Consider the following 11,825-nt stretch of genomic DNA (forward strand, 5'->3'; position numbering starts at 1 on the left):
GCCAGGGAACCAGGGAATCCCCCGGTAGGCCCCGAGCCTTCACTATCAGTCCTCCTTTTCCCAATGCAGATGCATTGACCAGGGGCCCGATCGGGATGTCAGGGGCCAGTTCAGGCCCCTGGCCAATGCATTTGCATTGAGAAAACGAGGACTGATAGTGGTCCGGGGCTGGATCTGTAACCTCAGGGCCCCAGGCTGCCGGCAGCACTGTAATTCTTAAAGATGGCCGGCTGCCGGCAGTTTCCCAGGCCTCCTGCCCGTGGTATACTTTCCCTATTAATACAGGGACAGTATACATTGGGACTGAGGACCCCTGTGCAGTAGCTGCAGCTTCCCCTATCGCGATCCTCCAACTCTCTGTGCAGCCAAGACTTCCCCCTCCCCCTCCCAGCAGTGAGTCATCGCTTATCTCTCACATCGTACAGTGTGGGGACAGGAGGAGTCTATAACCGTGCTGCACTTCCTTCTTCATAAATGTGAGTATATTTTTTTTTTTTTCTTTTTTGGTAAATGTAGTAATTAATATGTATATGTTTATATTTGTTTAACCCTTAAGGACTATCATGGTGTCTATCATACACCACTACCATACACATATCATTATGATAGACACCATGATAGTACTTAAGGGTTAAAGCATGTGACTTGTATACTGTGTGAGTACTGTATGATTGTATAAGTATACAATACCTGTATGTGTGAGTGAATTTATATAAATGTATATATATTAATATATATATATATATTATGTGTGAGTATATATGAGTGTATATCTATCAGTGTGTAGGTATATAGTGTGTGCAGTCCCATCCACACATTGCAGAAAAATACACACAGATGACACACTGCAATTTCCAAAACTGTTGCGGTTTTGGAAATCGCAGCTTGTCACTTAAACCTACAGAATCACCTATAGTGTCCCTATAGGTATAAAGGAAGCAGAAAGTCCTCAGAGGAAAGCTCTGCGGAATTTCTGCAAAAAGCGCTGGGGGAAAACTGAACTGGGATTTTCCTGCAGCGCTTTTTTGCTACGGGACGCTGTGTTAAGTTCACACAGAGTTTTTTGGTCAGGATTTTGAGGCCGTATTTGCCTCAAAATCCTGACAAAAAGACGGCTCCCATTGAAATCAGCCTGAAGACACTCCCTCCTCCGGACTAGGCCCATTCATTTGGGCCTAATCCGGAGCAGAGAGTGTGGCTGGATACCGGTGCAGTGCATCGGGGCTTTCAGTCATGTCTCCCCGGTTTTTGGATTGGAACCTGAGGTGGCCTCCGCCTCAGGTTCTGATCCAAAAAAACCCTGTGTGAACTTACCCTCAAGAATTTATCCATCTTTCTAATATTGATGGCCTGTCCTTAGGATAAGCCATCAATATTACATCTGTGATGGTACAACAACCAGGACCTCTGCAGATCAGCTCGTCCAGGACAGCATGGCTACAGGTAATGGTAAGGGCTAGATCATACGGGGGGGTGGTATAGCGGGTTTTGCCACTGAGAGTGACGCGGTGAGCCACGTCACTCTTGGGTCAAAACCCGCCTGCCACAACTGTCGCGGTTGCGGCTTCCCCCCTGGAATCGGCTCAAATGAATAGGCCAACTCCGGAGGTTGCTGCCACCAGGCGGATGCCGCGGCTCACTGAGCCGTGGAATCCACCTGAAGAAAGGGCAGCCTGCTTCTTCTTTCAGTGAACGGCAGCATAATCCGCCCCTTCTGTGCCCGTGTGAACGGGCCCTTACATTCTAGGAGCCACGCTGTTCACATTCCATACAGTGTGTAGCAGTGGGTTTAGGTACTGTGGTGGTGCACATCATGTGGTGGGTGAGCAGCATGGCTCCTGACATGTTTTTAACTTTAGTCGCCCTGTCTCGGTAACGCTAGTCTGCAGGGGTCCTGATGGTGGGCCCCTAGAAACAATTCCACTGGTGGGCCCTAGACATCCCAGTCCGACACTGCAGCCTTCAACAGGTTTTCTTCCAGGATCCTGCATTTAGCTTCATCCATCTTCCCATCAACTCTGACCAGCTTCCCTGTTCCTGCTGAAGAAAAGCATCCCCACAGCATGATGATGCCACCACCTTGTCTCACAGTGTGGATGGTGGGTTCAGGGTGATGAGCAGTGTTACTTTTCCACCACACATAGAGCTTTTCATTTAGGCCAAAAAGTTCAACTTTGGTCTCATCTGACCAGAGCACTTTTTCTACATGTTTGCTGTGTCCCCTATATGGCTTGTGGCAAACTGTAAACAGTACTTTTTATGTTTTTATTTCAACAATGGTTTTCTTCTAGCCACTTTTCCATAAAGGTCATTCTGGGAAAAGGTGCATGATATTGTTGGCATGTGGAGCAGCAATTATGGCCAAGGACAATACAGGACTTTCACAGTCCACTGGGTCAATGTTTTAAGTGGTAGCGGGCACAGTCCAGAAGCACAAAAAGTCCAGGTCCTAGTTCCACCCCATTTGTGCAGGCCCAGTTCCAACATCATGCAGGGCCAATCTGCCTCCTCTGAATCCTCTTCTCTGAACCATTTCCTGCCCCCATATTCACCAAATCAAAGCCTTGACCCTGGAACAAAGAAGCCACACAGCGAATATTTAGCTGGATGGCTCCTCATCAACTACAACTTGGCAATGTTTTCCAGCGACAGTGGCACCAATATTGTTGCTATGCTGCTGTTGGGTCAAATAACACATTGTTCCTGTATAGTTCAAGTGTTGAATCAGGTAGTGTGCAGCTTTATTAACATTTATAGTGACTTTAAAAAAAAAGAGGTGCTCCTCAAGATCATAAAAGTGTCTGTGCATTTCATATGTTCTTATGTCACTAAAACAGCCAGCTGGACTTGAAGTGACAAAAAGGTCTGCCTTATCTGCGATGCTTGAACTTAGTGGAATTCCGACTTAAACATTCTAGAGCAGTGATGGCGAACCTATGGCACGCGTGCCAGAGAGGGCACGCAGAGCCCTCCATGCTGGCACGCGTGCGGTCGCCCGGATCGCTCACCAACAGGGAATCCGGTACAGGATTCCCCGTTGATGAGCGATCACTGCCTTCAGTTGTATGTGCAAATGCACATACAGCTGAAAGCTGTCAGGGTAGGCCGCGGATCGCGCGACCGCGGCCTACACTGGCTGCAGAATTTGACCTCTGCCCCGACGCGGGCGCGATGACGTCATCAGCGCCGCCAGTGACAAGAAGGTGGATGTCGGCGGCTCTTCAGGGGTGAGTATGAGAGTGGCTCACTGTGTATATGATGTTGGGGGGAGCGCTTATAATACTTGGTGGGGTGTATGATACTGGGGGGGAGTGTATAATACTGGGGGGGCTTATAATACTGGGTGGGGTGTATAGTACTGGGGGGAGTGTATAATACTGGGGGGAGTGTATAATACTGAGGGGGCTTATAATACTGGGGGGGCTTATAATACTGGGTGGGGTGTATAATACTGGGGGGAGTGTATAATACTGGGGGGAGTGTATAATACTGGGGGGAGTGTATAATACTGAGGGGGCTTATAATACTGGGGGGCTTATAATACTGGGGTGGCTTATAATACTGGGGGGTGTACTAAAGAGCATATAATACTGGGGGGGGGGCTATTTATAAGCACACAATACTGTGTGTGGATGCCACTGTGGAGCATATAATCCTGTGGGGGGGGGACACCTACTGCGGAGCATATAACACTGGGGGGCTGCTGTGGTACTGTGGAGAATATAATATTGTGTGGTGGGCCCACTGCAGAGCATATAATACTGTCTGGGGTCCCCTCACTAGTTATATCACACAGTATCTGTTTTATAGCAGACGTGATATTAGTACAGGATGTAAGAATATTACACGGTAACTATAAAACAGATCCTGTGCGATGTAAATAGTGAAAATTAATTGTTCAAAGTACCAAATGCCGAGACCTTTACATTTCAGTACAACGTTGTTTGTATTATTGAAAGCTCTGTAAAGCCCCACATGACTGTAATTTTTGGTCAGTAACTGTCCGCAATTGTGGATCCGCATAGTATTAAGTCTATATTGTCGTGTTGGCACTCCGCGAAAATTTTGTGGGTTTTGGGTTGCAGTTTGGGCACTCGGTCTCTAAAAGGTTCGCCATCACTGTTCTAGAGCATCTATGAGAGCAGCAGAAGAGAGTGCATACAGCAGACCACAGGGACCATGTCTACAGTAATTTTGAGATCCACCATTAAAGGCTCATGAGGGAAGTGTGTCGGCATCTCAAACCCTTTGAAGAGGTGATCACATTTGTTAGCAGGGGCAACTGCAGCATCAACAATGTCATTTCATTACTATAGTTTTGGTGTGAGCAAAAAATGCTTCAGAAAAAAATTCAGAAATATGTCTGGGTTAGGGTCATTATGGTTGATGAAATGGGGCTGCCTCCCTGGAAGAGAAGCAGGAAGAGGAAGATTCTCCTTTGGATTCAAAGAGCATCCTTAACATGTCACAGGTTGATATTATCCCATGCCGTACTGCCACTCATGTTGCCACAGCTGCCAGGCATCTCCTGCAGCCTGGAGCACCATATTTTTCCATGCCATATTTCCACAGCCACCACTCTGTGCCAATACATTTTTCAATGCCAACGGACATATTTTGATTTCACATCTGATCCTATGAAGGGTTAAGTTTTGATGTTTTTCTTTGTTTTAGAAAGCCAGTTTTCTTCATCACTTTTCCAACTAGGCTCACAGCCACAACGTTGTCTTCCAAATAACAAGCTTGTAGCTTGTCATCAAATAAATTTTACAAGTCATCAAATAATTTTTTGTATAATATGATTGCTTTTTACAATATATCTGCTATTTGTCTCTAAAAAAACCCCATGGGCGAACACCTTTCTCCAAAAAGGGTAACTTTTGGAGCTTTTTATATGTTAATATTTGTAAAAATGAGTGCCATCGCACTGTATGGAATTTGTATCCACTAGAGATGAGCGAACATTGAAATATTCGATATTCGATAGTCGTTTCGAATAGCCCCTCAATATTCGACTATTCGAACAAATATCGAACCCTATTATAGTCTATGGGGAAAAAAGCTTTGTTTCAGGGGAACCCACTCTTTGACTCAGGAGAGTCACCAAGTCCACTATGACACCTCAGCAAATGAGGACAACACCTCTGGAATGCAACTGGTACAGCAGGGGAAGCATGGCTGGGGGCATCTAACATGCCCAAGTCCCTGTATTATGCCACTAATAATGCGATAATAAGAGTTGAGCAGGAGCTGACTTTTTCCCATAGGATTGAATTGACCAGCGTTGATTGGCAATGGGAGCCGCTCAGGAGCTTTTTCCGGGAGCTGGCTTGTGCCTCGCGATTCAGCCTGAAGATACTCCCTCCTCCGGACTAGGCCCATTCATTTGGGCCTAATCTGGAGCAGAGAGCGTGGCTGGATACCGGTGCAGTGCATCGGGGCTTTCAGTCGTGACTCCCCAGTTTTTGGATTGGAACCTGAGGTGGCCTCCGCCTCAGGTTCCGATCCAAAAAAACCCTGTGTGAACTTACCCTCAAGAATTTATCCATCTTTCTGATATTGATGGCCTGTCCTTAGGAAAGGCCATCAATATTACATCTGTGATGGTACAACAGCCAGGACCTCTGCAGATCAGCTCTTCCATAAGAGTTGAGCAGGAGCTGACTTTTTCCCATAGGAATGAATTGACCAGCGTTGATTGGCCGAATGCTATACAGAGTACAGCATTCGGCCAATCAACGCTGGTTCTGCCGGAGGCTCGTCTGTGAGGAGGCAGAGTCTAAGATCGGTCCACAGCAGTCTTCATTGTGGTCCGATCTCAGGTATAGCAGAGTTGACACAGCGCACTGTCATCTCTGCTACATCTGAGATGCAGCAGGGTTCAGCGCACAGTCATCTCTGCTGCATCTCAGATGTAGCAGGGTTAAGCGCACAGTCAGCTCTGCTGCATCTCAGATGTAGCAGGGTTCAGCGCACAGTCAGCTCTACTACATCTGAGATGCAGAAGATTTCAGCGCACAGTCAGCTCTGCTGCATCTCAGATGTAGTAGGGTTCAGCGCACAGTCAGCTCTGCTACATCTGAGATGCAGCAGGTTTCAGCACACAGTCAGCTCTGCTGCATCTCAGATGTAGCAGGGTTCAGAGCACAGTCAGCTCTGCTGAATCTCAGATGTAGCAGGGTGCAGCGCACAGTCAGCTCTGCTACATCTGAGATGCAGAAGGTTTCAGCGCACAGTCAGCTCGGCTGCATCTCAGATGTAGTAGGGTTCAGCGCACAGTCAGCTCTGCTACATCTGAGATGCAGCAGGTTTCAGCACACAGTCAGCTCTGCTGCATCTCAGATGTAGCAGGGTTCAGCGCAGTCAGCTCTGCTGCATCTCAGATGTAGCAGGGTTCAGCGCACAGTCAGCTCTGCTGCATCTCAGATGCAGCATGGTTCAGCGCACAGTCAGCTTTGCTGTATCTCAGATGTAGCAGGATTCAGCGCACAGTCAGCTCTGCTGCATCTCAGATGTAGCAGGGTTCAGTGCACAGTCAGTTCTGCTACATCTCAGATGTAGCAGAGTTCAGCGCACAGTCAGCTCTGCTGCATCTCACATGTAGCAGGGTTCAGTGCACAGTCAGCTCTGCTGCATCTCAGATGTAGCAGGGTTCAGCACACAGTCAGCTCTGTTGCATCTCAGATGTAGCAGGGTTCAGCGCACAGTCAGCAATGCTACATTTGAGATGCAGCAGGGTTCAGTGCACAGTCATCTCTGCTGCATCTCAGATGTAGCAGGGTTCAGCGCACAGTCAGCTCTGCTGCATCCAGGATGTAGCAGGGTTCAGCGCACAGTCAACTCTGCTGCATCTCAGATGTAGCAGGGTTCAGTCCACAGTCAGCTCTGCTATATCTGAGATGCAGCAGGGTTCAACACACTGTCAGCTCTGCTGCATCTCAGATGTAGCAGGGTTCAGTGCACAGTCAGCTCTGCTGCATCTCAGATGTAGCAAGGTTCAGCATACAGTCAGCTCAGCTGCATCTCATATGTATCAGCTCTGCTGTGTTTCACACCAAACTCATTCATCCTGAAACAAATCTTTAGACCGAACCACCTGAACCCAAATTAGAAAGAATCTTGAGAGGTTCTCAAATATGTTTTATGCTTCTATTAAATATGGGTTACTATATTCATGTGAATGAGGAATAAAGAGTTAAAGGGGTTGTCCAATTTTAGACCAATATTGCGAGATAAATGTTATTGTTTGTATAATAAAAAGTGCAATTTTCCAATACTTTTCAATACAGGTGAACAACTTGCTATCAGGCAGATATTTCATGACTTTCTGTAAGTGGGTTCTCCACTATCACTTCAGGGCTCTGATCACCAACCACCTTGCTCACATGTCAATTGGGGCCGTAGTGTAGGGCAAGTGTTAGATAGCAGGTTAATACAGGAAAAAAAGGAGAGGTAATAGGTAATATTTGCATTTATCTGTATACTGGGCCCCCAGAATTAATTCCACTGATGAGCCTTAGGCACCCCAGTCCAACACTGAACTACCGTTTCTATTATTTAGCAACCCCTAGCATGCATGTCACTTTTGGCACGTGTGGCATATTTTGCTGGCACAGCAGCCAGCACGGAATCTGTAAGTATTAAATGAAGAGAGCATCCCTTTAGTGCTTCTCTTGCTGCCCTCTCTGCCCACCAATGAGACAGATGAGGAAAGCCCAGGAGGCGGAGCTCATCACAGTACAGAACAAGGACCCTGCCTGCTACAATGATGAGCTCCTGCAGGGTGCATCCTGCAAAGAAGAAGAAGAGAAGAAGGAGAGCTCCGTCAGCAAAGTGAAAGTAAAAAAAAAAACAGGTACATTCTGGAGTTACTATTCCTATTAATGTCAGGCATTTGTGGTTATTAATTTTGTATTAATAACTCTATGTGCCTCACATTAATAGCAATTAACCCCATCAATTCACTCACATTAACCACTCTGTGCCTCACATAAGGCTAATATGTGAGACATATGGGAGTACTAACAAATCACCTCAGTAATAAAAATACTTGAGGGTTTGTCTGGGATAAATGGAAATCCCTATACTAATCTAAACACTCTCCCCCTCCTACTTTCTAAATAACATAATTAATCAAAAATGTATATTTAACCATATTCCTGAGGCCGTCATGTGACTGCCCCAGGGACAATTGTTGGTTGTCCGGGGACGATCCGTTTCCCCCGTTTTGGGAAAAGGAATGTCACTACTATTCCTTCCCCCCCCCCATACACTCCATTATGCTTATACACTCCATCATGCTTACCTTCCAGGCTTTTTCCTGCAGCAGAGGCGTAGCTAGGGGTTGAGCACGGGTGGGGGTGGGCGAACATGTGTCCAAGTGGACCCGCAACTTAAGTATAACGATATTATCACTATACGGTGATAGTGGTATATATCGGCTCTACACAGAGCTCTGCAAATGATTTAGGTGAATACAGGGCAGTAACATTTAGTGACTTACAGGTGACGTCTCGTCTAATCGTTCACATTTCCCTTCCATTACTCTTCCATCTGGACCGACCGGCATTCCTGAATAGGTTAGTATTCAGGGTCATCTTCAAGCTTGAGATTGTGGTGGACAGTTTTATGTGTCGTAATAGTGAGTTCCTGAAAATGAAATGAAAAAGAAAAGTCTTGGAGATGGTTATGTGAAGAGCGTATAAAAGCAGGAGCAGAGTAGGATGTCTTGGGAGGATCAGAGGTTATGTGTGTGCACGTAGTGGGAGATTAGGTCAGAGATGAACGGAGGGGAAAGGTTGTGGATGGTTTTATATGTCAGCGACAGGTAGCCAGTGAAGGTATGTAGAAAAATAAAGATTGTCCACAGTCCTTCCAGGCTCAATAAAATTTACCTTGACTTGACTAAGAGGTAGTACAACCTCGAAACGCCTTGGAGTTTATTTTATATCACTATGTGTGTTTGTTTTTTCTGACTATTCACGTTTTGTATTTTTTTGAATCTGTAATTTTAAATGGAGAATTAAAAGGTAAATTTTATTGAGCCTGGAAGGACTGCGGACCATCTTTATTCTTCTATATACCTTCAGCTTGAAAACATGCCTCAATAAGTCCGGAGGATACGAACTCGTGCACCCCACCAGGACTCGGACAAATGGTGACCTTCAGTTTTACTTTTTTGCATAGCCAGTGAAGGGATTGGTAGAGGGGAGCGGCCAATAAAGAATGGGGGAAGAGGTGCGAGCGGCACAGTTTAAAGTAGACAGGAGGGGAGTGCATTTTCTGGAAGGCTGTGGAGAAGGGTGGTACAGTGGTACAGTGGTCTAAGCGGAAGATTATGAGGGCATGGACTAGCATTTCTGTAGTTTCAGGGGTGAGGAAGGAGCCGATTCAATTGATGTTCTTGAGTTGGAGACGGCAAGAGGTGCTGCAAGTTTGGCTTGAAGGATAGATCAGAGTCAAAAGTCATGAGGGGTCCTAGAACAGAGCCTTGTAGGACACCTACAGAAAGAGGGTGTGGCTGGAGGTGGTGTGCGAGTGGGAGATGCTGATACAACAACGCACCAACATTCCTGATGTTTATGAGAACTGGTGTCTGCCGTTCATGATACTAAAAGGGGAATTGTAGTGAGCAGCCCATATCTGAATACAGGTGTCTCGTTCTTTGGCAGCGTAGAAGCTAGGCACTTATACCTTCTTTAGAGAAGTGTAGCGGGGCAATAGCTATCATCTGCTGGTTCTGAGTGATCACAACGGAGCACTTGGTTATTTATTACCCCGTGAAGCACAATTAAATGGACCTGACCTGAGTTTGTACTGACTGGGGCCAGTGTCTGGTTTAGTCTGTGCCTAGTTTGCTGTCTCACGTTAACCCTGTGTTCCCCTATGGCAGATTACATACACCACATCTGTCTGATAGCACCCAATTTTTGTAGTGTGGAAGAGGGCACTTTCACGGCTAGGATCACTGTTTATTAGGGGTAGTGTGGGCTGATTTAGGACTTCAGTATCTGTATCCAACCCTTTCCTTTTTGATATACAGTATTATACATCGTCCATAACCCTGAAGTGCCATAGCCTCCCTACTTGTATGTAAAAATATAGTTATATGACTGCTTACTGCCTGAACGATATTGAACACTGTTCATATAGTGACTTAGGGACAGAGTTTTTACCCAAGTATTTTTAATTGAGTTAATGAAAGTTACATTTTATCGTTTTGTTGTTGAGGGTACCTACCTTGGAGTATTTAGTGATATTTGGTATCCCCTAATCCACAGCTAGTGGAATTATAGAAGGCAGCAACAGCATCACAGCCAGAGCTCTATCTCACCTGGAGAAAACTGGGAACACTGTGAGAATAATGTTCTTTGATTTCTCCAGTGCATTCAACACCATTCAGCCAGAGCTACTGAGGGAGAAGCTGAACCTTGGTGGTGTGGACCATCACCTGTCCAACTGGATCCTAGACTACGTGACAAAAAGCCCTCAGTATGTGAGAGCCCGGGACTGTGTGTCTGACACTGTGATCTGTAGTACGAGGGCACCACAAGGTACAGTTCTTGCCCCATTTCTTTTCACACTGTACACTGCTGACTTTAGGCACAACTCATCCAGCTGTTACTTACAGAAGTACTCCGATAACTCTGCTATAGTCGGCCTTATCACTGATGGTGATGATAGGGAATACAGAGACTTAAACCGGGACTTTGTTGAATGGTGCCAGCAGAACCAGCTCAGGATTAATGCTGGGAAGACCAAGGAGATGGTGGTGGACTTTAGTAAATGGAGAAGTGCTCCCCGGCGGAGATCCAAGGAACATGTATTGAGATAGTCAGGACCTATAAGTATCTGGGTGTGCTCCTCAATAATAAACTAGACTGGGCTGATCACCTGGAGGCGCTGCACAGAAAGGGTCACAGCAGACTCTACCTACTCAGGAGGCTGAGGGCCTTCGAAGTCCAGGGGCCACTTCTTAGGGCCTTTTTCAACTCTGTGGTTGCTTCAGCCATCTTTTTTGGTGTGTCCTGCTGGGGGAAGAGTATATCAACCAGGGACAGAAATAGACTTGACATGCTGATCAGAAGGGCCAGCTCTGTCCTGGGGAGCCCCCTGGACCCAGTACAGGTGGTGAATAACAGAAGGATACTGTCCGTGGTGACCTCCATGCGGGAGAACAAATCCCACCCCATGTTTAGAACCTTGATGGCACTTGACAGCACTGTAAGTGACCGTCTGCTTCACCCCAAGTGTGAGAAGGAGCGCTATCGCAAGTCCTTCCTTCCAACCGCAACCAGGCTGTATAATCTACATCAGTCCAAGCGAAGACTCCGCACAGTAAACTAATGTTTATGACGTCTTCCTTCTTTCTTCTTCTGCTCCTTAGCTGCTATGGACTCCTAGTATATCTTCTCTTCTCAGCATATGTGTGTCTACGTCTGTAATATATTACTGTGTATTATCCTGTATCTGTATTACTATGCTGCTGTAACATGCTGAAATTTCCCCACTGTGGGACTACTAAAGGATTATCTTTTCTTGTCTTATCTTATCTGCATCCTGGAGTGAGGATATGTCATTGAGTGGTAGGAGAGCGTCAGAGAGCATGTAGGTGGTAAGATGGATATGGTTTTATGCGGGGGCCTGTTGGGTTTGGGGGATCTATTACATAGGAGAGGGCAGAGAATATCAGCAGGTTGTGGTAAGAGAGCATGGACGGAGAGTTAGAGATTTTGGATAAAGAGCAGAGGCAGAGGCGGATGCCGGGGAGGGTTAGACGCCAGCACAGATGCAACATCGCTATGCTTCTGCCCTTCATTGAAGCC

The sequence above is a fragment of the Leptodactylus fuscus genome, chromosome 1 (genome assembly GCF_031893055.1).
Source record: "Leptodactylus fuscus isolate aLepFus1 chromosome 1, aLepFus1.hap2, whole genome shotgun sequence".
NCBI classification, from domain to species: Eukaryota; Metazoa; Chordata; class Amphibia; order Anura; family Leptodactylidae; genus Leptodactylus; species Leptodactylus fuscus.